Source organism: Grus americana, chromosome 3, assembly GCF_028858705.1.
Source record: "Grus americana isolate bGruAme1 chromosome 3, bGruAme1.mat, whole genome shotgun sequence".
Classification (NCBI taxonomy): Eukaryota; Metazoa; Chordata; class Aves; order Gruiformes; family Gruidae; genus Grus; species Grus americana.
In genome coordinates, this window is record NC_072854.1 from 36,313,119 (window position 1) to 36,323,052 (window position 9,934).

The 9,934-nt window shown below is 41.0% G+C and overlaps 1 long non-coding RNA gene across 1 annotated transcript; it reads right to left on the reverse strand.

The window, feature by feature from the left end:
• Window positions 1-2,592: 2,592 nt before the first annotated feature.
• On the reverse strand, window positions 2,593-7,652 carry LOC129204098 (uncharacterized). Its single transcript, XR_008576277.1, has 2 exons — window positions 7,476-7,652; window positions 2,593-5,065 (listed from the first exon to the last, which is right to left on the reverse strand). It is a non-coding gene; the product is annotated as an uncharacterized LOC129204098 (long non-coding RNA).
• Window positions 7,653-9,934: the final 2,282 nt, after the last annotated feature.

The following is a 9,934-nucleotide window of genomic DNA, read 5'->3' on the forward strand; positions in this document are numbered from 1 at the left end:
CCTTTGACATAATTTCTTATGCAGCAGCTCTCGGAAGGCACATGAAATTAGTTCAAATAACTCACTCCCTTCTGATTTCTGAGTTTTTCAAAGCAGCCTTTTCAAGAGGTTTTTCTCAGCAGTAAATCTGGATTTAGGCTTAGAAAATTAACTTAGTACTTGAATTATGAATGACAAGGCCAAGGATCACTGCATTAGCAGCAAATCTAGAAGACAGAAAATCTTTTCTACATCTACCTATGGAGAAAGCATGTTGACATAAAGAGGAGAAGGGAAATAGGCACAGTCCTAACCTGAGGCTTCCCACTGAGGTTAAAGGCTAGCCAAGGTAAGGCTTAGGCTAAGTTTCTTCACAGATACTTCTGGATGGTGATTCAAAGAACCTAAATTAGGCTCCAGCTCTGAATTACCTTCAGAGGATGCTCATTTCTCCACCAACCACAGCTGGAGTTTTGGGAGACTATCCTTCTAAATCTCGCACCTAGGCATGACTCCTAAGTTTGGTAGTTGTCAACATCTCCAGTAGGTTCAGTCAGTCTTCACGCATGCTTTCTTTGGGTCTGTGGCCAACCTACAGACAGTATTCCTTTCCTTAATATGGGGAAGGAAACTACTCTTTGGCTTACTCTTCGGACCCATTTATTTCAACACTGTTCATCACCTTTCTTGCCATCCAGAAAAAGTAGAATTCCAAATAAGTGGAACCTCATTAATTAAGCCAGAATATTTTTTCAGAACTAGTACTGGAGTGCATGAAATAGAAATTGCAAATCATCTGTTACATGTCAGGAGATCTTGCCAAAATATTTTCAAAAATAATCATTTCACGGTGCCTGATTAAGTAACACAGTTTGAACATCCCTTTCCAAACACATGCTGTGCCTTTTAGATACAATTTTTGAGCCAGCTAACTCTTTCTCTGTCACAAGCTCCTCAGCTCTTCTAAGAAACTTCTCTACATAAAATTACCTAACCTTTCTTCACTGGGCACATGTGCTTATTGGGCACATATTAACTCTACCAATATGTCTGCATAACACAATGCAGTGCCACACAGAGCAACCGAAACGAGTTCCAAAGAAACCAGAGAGGCACCTGGAGCTGCATTAGCCTGTTCTTTACTCAGGACTAAGGCATCGAACCTTGCAAGTGTCCTCACCATTCTGCAATAGGGCTGCCACTCTCCCTCTGATTCTCAAAGTAGACCATTCATTAAATTGTGATGCATACATACACTCTTCCCCCTAGATTTCAAAGCAATGTTTTTTTCTTGTATGGAGACAAAGTAGGTCAGTTACCAGAATTATGAAAAAAAAAAAAATTAGGCCAATATTCATTTAGAGAAAGTGGTGAGCATGAGACAACAGATCCCATGGAAACAGCCTTCAGTCAAATATGGCATCTGGTGGCTCTGTGCCCTAGGGTGGTGAAGGCTTCTTCCTTTTCCACATTTAGAGGCTCAAATGAGGGAGTCAGGCAGTGGCACGATACTTGGAGCTGTGTTGCAAGAAGGAAATGTGACAGTGAGGCATAAATTAATACTAGAGTGAATAACATTAAATTATATTGAGAAACACTAACAGGCTTAAAGTTTAAGTCTGACATTTAGCCTAAGCTAGGAAGGTCCCTCTTCCATGGGGACACTTGGGTTCCTTAGAGCCTAATACCCTAATACTCAAAGTCACTTCTTATTCAAAAACTTTTCACTGAAATGTCCTTCAATCTTCTCTCAAGATGTGGACTGAACAAAGATATATATATATATTTATATATGTATATATATATCTCCATTAGCTTCCACCTGATTTCTATTCCTCTCTGGTAAAATTTACAACAAGGCCATTAATCAAATCTAAATTTAAATAAAAATCCTATTGCATTATCTTTTATTGTTGGTACTATTGCTCTCATAATGCTGAATAATGTTAATGATGTGCTTGTGTGCAACCAAAGGATAAATTAAAAAACATCTCATGAGTGGAACTTCTTGTCTCACATTAAGTCTAGGACAGATTTTGCTGGATTAGGTATGGCCTGGTCTATTTTATTGCAAAATAATTCAAATTTGCTTTTTTATTTGGTAGAAAGGCTACTGATAAACAATTATTTTATGCAGAACACCAAACAACTATAGCCATTTACATATCTATATAACCCAGTTATTAATACATTCATGAGGCAGGTAGAACACTTATGCATATCAATCCTTTTGCAAGTAATTTATACATTTTGAACAAGGGTGTTGCATTTTTCAATGCAAGGTCTAATTCTAACGACTTCCATCCCTTTGTATCAGTGCAGTCAGCATTTTGCCAGTCTGGTCCTTTTACCTCTTTGCTTTCATCCACTTCTACATGCCTTTTGTCTTCCTGTTTGATCCTATTAGCACTGAGATCAATCACAGAATTCCTGCTGGGAGCAGAAGGGGATGCTATCTTTGTGATGTCTAAATCCAATATTTGCCACCATTCTCTACATACCAGCTGCAAATAGGTGTCTCCTCTTCTAACACGTCACTTTCAGATCTTTTCCTGTTTAGGTTTTTTCACCATTTAAACCAAAGAAGATAAGAATATGAACATGAAAAACTTTTCAAATAATGTTACCTTTTATTAATATCCTAGAATTTTTCCACAGTTTCTTTTCTAATCCCAATCCATATGTACACGGTTGCATTATTGGTTTAGCTACACAAATCCCACAGGACAAAAGGTCAGTTTCTCCATGGTTTTCACAAGACCTGAGCAAGCAAAGTTCATGTTCACTGAATGTATGTGGGTTTTCAGAATGTATAAAATACATCCACTTATAAAAATGCATCAATATGGCTCTAAAAGATATCTGACTTCAGCCTCTCAGATGAGGAAAACCAGCTTGAAGATTTACAGATTGTAAATAGGTCTATCTTGAAACTTTATTTTGCCAAACAGCTCCTTTGTTACAATACTGTGATGAGTCCTCTTGAGAAACAGACTTCTTGTAGTCATCACACAGGGCAGAAGAAATTACTTTTTTTTCCCTTTAATACCGGCTCACTAGTAAAAGGAAAGTAATTAGCAATTCTGTGCATTCTCATATAATTTTTACTGTCAAAGAGAGCATGGTACACATAGGATTGCTCGTCTCACTAAACATACTTGGAAAATCACTTCAATAATCAATACTTGCCACTGGATATTGTTTTTAATCCAGTTAAGATTGATGGTAGATGAAACAGCAGCAAGGTAAATACCATTTTAATCAAAACAACTGTTATAACTGATCTCTGCTATTTCACTTCTGCCATCCCCTTCAGCAATATGGAAAATGAAAACTATTTTTCTGGTATTCTCACACCTAAAATTCAAGACCATCACTTCTATAAAATAAAAATCTTTTAATTTGCTGGTTTTGAATCAGTGTTAACTCTTCTTGTAAAACAGATGTCATGGGAAATACAAAATTTTAAGTTGCTTTTCTGCTGGACTGGTAAATTAGCACACAATTCACTGAAGTTTTAAGTTCCTATGTTACCACAGAGTTTAATATACTCCTGAACATGGCAGTCCATTTGTGTGCATACAAACAGCCCCATCCTCCAGGTATACAATCCCATTTTTCCAGAGTTAAACCCAGATTTTCTACAAATTTCATTAGGTTTACTTAGACCAGCACAGTTGCCTCCAAACAAATGCTAGAGAACCAGCCATGAAGCTGGTCTGTGGATATGAATTTGATATAATTCGGATCACTGGAGGACTTTCCATAAGACTGGAAAATCACTATTGTACACCATTATCCCAAAGGATAACCAGAAATACAGGAATAACGTGATGATCAGCAAAAAAGATGGGGTCATGTAGGAAGGTATTAAACAATCTAAAACCAAAAGCAGAAGTAATGTTCATCAAGATGGTTTTATGGAAAACAGCACATTATCAAAACCAGTTTCACTTCTCTAACGACTTACATGATTAGTAGATAAAATTAATTACATGGACATAATATATTTAAATTTTATTATTGTCTGTGATTTAGTACTATCTTCAGAGGGAGGGTAGGGGGGGAATACCAGATTCAGAAGGTCATTTACTCACAACTCATTCACAAAGGCCAAGAGCAGAAAATGAAAAGAGAGAGAACTGAAAAAGATTTTAAGACATCATTTAGTCCATCCCCTGCCCAAATGCTTCACTGTCCCAATGTCTTTCCTGAAAGGGGTTTGTCAAACTTGTTCTTAAAACCTTTCATGATGGAGATTCCTTCAGTTTTTCCATGACATTTCTATCCAAGTTTTCTCAATCTTTTCTACAAGAGGAGATATCCCCGCTCTTTGCCTCAGGAATCTTTCCAATCTGTACATTTCTTTTTCTTGAATCCGGAGTTTCAGCACTGTGAAATGAAACCACAGGGCTACCCCAGGCAAGTGTGCTTCCCTAGGATGGATGGACAGATGAGAGGGTTAAAATGAAGACCACCGTACACAGGCAGTGTGTGGCTCTACCTAGCACTGTCCTATCAACATCAACTTTACCAATTAGAAATGTTCAAAGACTATAAAGCAGACAAAGAACCTTTTTTTTTAAAGTTGTGCTAGAATATGGGCTTTAAAAAAAATAAATGCTGGATTATTTTTATTTATATTCTAATTTGCCTTTGAAGTAAATCAAAGTCATGACTTTGACTTTTTCACTTCAACCACTAAAGCTAACTGTTTGTGAGGGTTTTTTTCCTTTCTAAAATAAAGGAATCATCTCCTGTAATGACTTGTTTCCAGGAGTGAAGGCTTTGACTGAAAAACAAACCATGCATAATGTGAAAACTATTGTTCTTCGTAAAAAAGCTGGCAATTTTCAAATGCAGTGCAGCTTTCCAGAAATAAGTGGGAACTACACAGACATCAGATAACATGAAAGAAAACAAAACAATATCTCACACTTCTTAGCAGGTGCAGAAGAGAGCAGGCATCACTGGGCAGCTGAGGGACTGAAATGGCTTCCTGCGTTTCAGGGCTGTCGGGAGCTCGGAGCTGCTGCAGTCATGGTTATTTACCAACAGTGCTGGACCTGAGGATTTTCTAATATATCTGGGAACAAAGATATGATCAGAGAGGGCAAGTATCTCAGAAACAAGGGTGTATACCTAGGGATCTCAGAAAGTGTTGGATTAGCAATGAACAGGGAAACTTCAGGAGCTCCTGCTGAGACACACAAAATTTCAATGTTTATAAAAAGAAGACATTTAGTTGACTCTCTACATTACTAGCTATATGTTCGTATCCCTTCAAAAGGAAGGCAAAATCTAACATAATGGTCTTTTTAGCATGCATAGTTTCTGACAAGTTTTACTACTGCCCTTCTCCTACAGCCTAAATGGAAAACGGGGTTTAACCAAAGCTACTGGATGGGTGGTGCTACACGAGGGTGGGGGGCACTCTACGATTGTCACCTCCCAGAAGCTCTATAACACTGAGTTTCATACAACACTACTGCATGGGATGACTAGGAAGAGGGCAGTCACTGAGCTATTACCTTGTGTCTGTACATGGTAGAGTTTAATTCAGTTTGACTGCCACGTCAAAATGCAGCTTATGCAAGATGCTAATGACAGGCTTCTGAAATTCCATGCTTTCAATATCAACTTATTAGCTTGGATAGAATCTAGTAAGGCAGAAGACATTTTATTCATGAGAATATATTGAAATAAAGGAGAAATACCATCAAAATGCAACCATGCTGTTTTCACAACCTATCTGTGGAGGCTTCCACCTATTTAAAATTTTAATACTCTTTTAGAGCTGTCAGCAGTGCTAGTGACTAAAACATTGGAAAATGGCTCCTAGGACATGAAAGGGGCAAGGTGACAAAGCAGGAAGACAACAATTGAGAGTTGTCACTCCTCCACACATAGTAGCACTTACTCTCATCATGGGATGCAGCTTGCAGATACAGGGCTACTACTTGCCTTCCTTATTGTGTTGGGTTTGCGTGGCAAGGTTTTGGTAGCGGGGGGAGCAGAGTGGCGCAGCGGAGTCACGAGCAAAACAGACCAAACTTAGAGAGGGAATTCATCTGATTTATTACTAGGCAAAACAGAGTAGAGGAATGAGAAAATAAAATCAACTCTTAAAACACCTCCCCCCACCCCTCCCATCTTCCCGGGCTCAACTTCACTCCCGGCTTCAACCTTCCCCCCTTCAGCGGCACAGGGGGACGGGGAGTGGGGGTTACGATCAGTTCATCTCACGGTGTTTCTGCCGCTTCTTCATCCTCAGGGGGAGGACTCCTCTCATCGTTCCCCTGCTCCAGCATGGAGTCCCTCTCACGGGGTGCAGACCTTCAGGAGCAAACTGCTCCAGCGTGGGTCCCCCATGGGGTCACAAGTCCTGCCAGCAAACCTGCCCTGGCGTGGGCTCCCCTCTGCACGGGTCCACCGGTCCGGCCAGGAACTTGCTCCAGCGTGGGCTTCCCACGGGCCGCAGCCTCCTTCAGGTGCCTCCACCTGCTCAGGCGTGGGGTCCTCCACGGGCTGCAGGTGGAATCTCTACACCCCTTCATCCTTCCTCCATGGGCTGCAGGGGGACAGCCTGCTTCACCATGGTCTTCACCACGGGCTGCAGGGGGATCTCTGCTCCGGCGCCTGGAGCACCTCCTCCCCCTCCATCTGCACTGACCTTGGTGTCTGCAGAGTTTCTTACATCTTCTCACTCCTCTCTCTGGCTGCAAAAGCTCTCTCTCTAAGTGTTTTTCTTCTTCTTAAATATGTTATCACAGAGGCGCTGATTGGCTTGGCCTTGGCCAGCGGCGGGCCCGTCTTAGAGCCGGCTGGCATTGGCTCTATCAGACACAGGGGAAGCTTCTAGCAGCTTCTCACAGAAGCCACCCCTGTAGCCTCCCCCGCTACCAAAACCTTGCCATGCAAACCCAACACATTTATACACTACAATTTGCATCATGACTTGATCCTGTTCTGTAACCAAAGCATATTTAAAGAGAAAGCATACTGGATATGCATACAAAGCACTGCACAGCAATGGTTCTTGCTAGCTAGTTACAGGCTCAAAGTGATCTCCAATACCAATAGGAGAGAGTGCTGGCACTAGGGAGCCTACGCAGAGAGTTCTTGCAAAATGTTTTTAGCCAGTGGTACTAAAAATCTTCATGCTCCCCTAGATCTGAGCTGTTTTCATGTGGAAAGGCTTGGGTATTTCACAGGAGTAAGCTTTCTACATCCCAGACAAGTCTTTACCTGTGGAGCAGGAGGAGGTCTGATCCCTGAGCATGCAGCAGCTTGCTCCATCTGGGGACCTCAAAACCTTCCTAGCAGACAGAGGAGGAGATCTGGGCCATCCTCACACACATCCACCTGGCAGCCACATGGCTCACGCCCACGCAGCAGACACCCAAACTGGGGCGGATGGCACAGCAAAGATGGCTTTAGCACCCTTCGGGTGCTGAACAAATACAGCGTAAGGAGAAAACCCAACATCAGCTCACCCAGGAGGCTGGAGACCGCATAGAGGAACTCATTCATGAACCTTATGACAGCACAGTGACAATTGCTGAGGAAAAGGTGGAGCAGATAACAGGCAGTCACCTCCTCAGCCTCTCTAGCATTTTCTTTTGCTGTTTACAAGTCAGGTCCTACTGTACGTCTGTGCCATGCCAAAGCACCTGGAAAGAAAAAATCTTTTTATATCATCATGTGCAAGACAACATAAAAAAATGAGGACTTCCTAGCTTCATATCTCTGTACTTATAAAACTACCTGACTCGATGAAATTCAAATAAAATGAATTATCTCTTTCTTTAAGCTTTTGAAAGCTTCTGTTATAGAAAAGATCAATACTGAAAAGAAAGTCATAATATGAATTTGTCTAAATGGAGATGCAACTTTGTCTGGCGTGATACATGACCTGAACACTAATGACATCTTGAGAGTCTTAATTCCAGTCAAACTAAAATCATAATTAATTACTTCAGGAGGCTGCTAAATACCCACAGCAATGGAAAGTGTGCGGGAACTACTTCAGTGCTTCTGTGCAGTAAAACTTAGGTACAAAATCTAAACATGTAAATGATTAACCAAGTCTCGTCAGCTCTCCTTGGACTGCCAGGCTTCTCCCAGGTTTTCCTAAGGAGCCCCAGCCTCCCAGCATGCAAATACACACACACACACACACATACACACTGTTAGCATAGCGTGATTGCCACAGAATTCATTTTAAAAAGCAACGTGCTACACAGCCCATTAGAAAATAGTAGGAGGCCGTGGGGGAAAAAATCAACCCCAATTCAAGCCGCTAATGTTAGTGAGTTCTTGATGCAACACATTTGCTGAAACCATCCACGATCAATTACTGAGACAGAAATAGGAGTGTGGAAAGCAACTGCCCTTAAATAACAGACTGTTTATGCACTTAAAACTGTTCCTCACTTTTCTTTCCAGTGGACTGAGCCTCTTCGACTGCTTTATATACAATTAACGCCCTATTTCCTATGAGGTCTTGGGGGCTTCTTTAAAAACCAGCATTGATCACTTTTCACAGTGTGGCAGAGTCCTGGTTAAATAAAAGGCCTTTAAGGTATAGAAGGGTTGATACAAAATATGCCTAACATCTCCCCTTCAAGGAAAAGCTTGTTTAGCTGAGAACTGCTAGTGAAAGGAATGAGATGCACGCAGACAATACCAGGATGCTCAAGTACTAACTCATGTTTGCTGGAGTTCCAGCCTCAGGTAGGAGTCCTTAGGGTTTAGGAGAGTTATTGGGTTTTTTGGAAATGCCACATTGGCATTTCCTACCAGCTCGTTTCCCCAGGTCTCACTTTCTATAGCTAAAGCAGAAGAGATTGTGTAAGAGCAGATCTGTCGTGACCATTTGCGGTGTTACCTGCTGCTGCCCAGTTCTGCCTCCATGCAGAGGGCGCAGCTGGCCCAGCCCCACATTTTGGCCACTCACCAGGGCGCTGCCTTGACACCTTTTGCACTGAACCCTGCACCAACCAGACTGACACAACACATTTTTCTTTCCATCACACAGCTTCGGTCATGCACCAGGTGAAGCTAGCGTGCAAAACAAAGAGCAGCTATTATGCAAAAGAAAGAAAAGAAAACATAAAGCATAAATTTAAATCTATAAACAATTACAAAGGAATCAGACTGACTACACAGGATTAATAATCTTAGAAGTATGATGCCTGTGTTCACTTCTTTGAGTTACATCTTGTTGTAACAACCAGATAAACTAAAATATGAAAGAGATTTGGGAAATTAACAGGTAATTTAATATTAAAAAAACTGCTAATTAATATGATAACCACTTGTTTTCAGACACTCTTCTTTTTATAAGCAAGTTCTTTAATTTTCAGAATGTATGATATTTCCAACCCTAAACCTCTCTCATCATTTAACAAAAAGGCAAAGTGCCTTGGAGCACAAGAGCAGGAAACCAGCACTATAGAATCCCTCTCAGAAGACATTTAAATTTTATGTAATAAGCAAGGCCTATGACAAAAGTATATGTAATGTAATGTAATTGTATCATTTCTCAAAGTTTTACATAATGACTTTCTGTTTCTAAATAGTACCTCATTATTGGGAGCAGGAGAATGTAATTGTTCTCTGGGTGCTGCTGATAGCTCCTAAGGGCACAATCAATCCTGCTGAGACATATAATTCATGCACTGTTTGCTTCTGATACAGCTACATTTGCAAAAGCAATGCAGTGATTAGATTTCTGTCTATAAATCCCTGTGTTGCAAATATTACTAACAGCTACGTCCAGTAAAGGACTTGGGCTACTGGTATGAGGTTGAGGCAGAACAGACCTCCAACAAAATCATCATTTAAAAAAAAAAAATGAAATCCCCTCCCAGCTATTGCTTAACCCTAGACTCATTTACAGCCACGAGGCACCTTGCTATCTAACTGTAGTCCGTTTGGTGCCTGAGGTGCT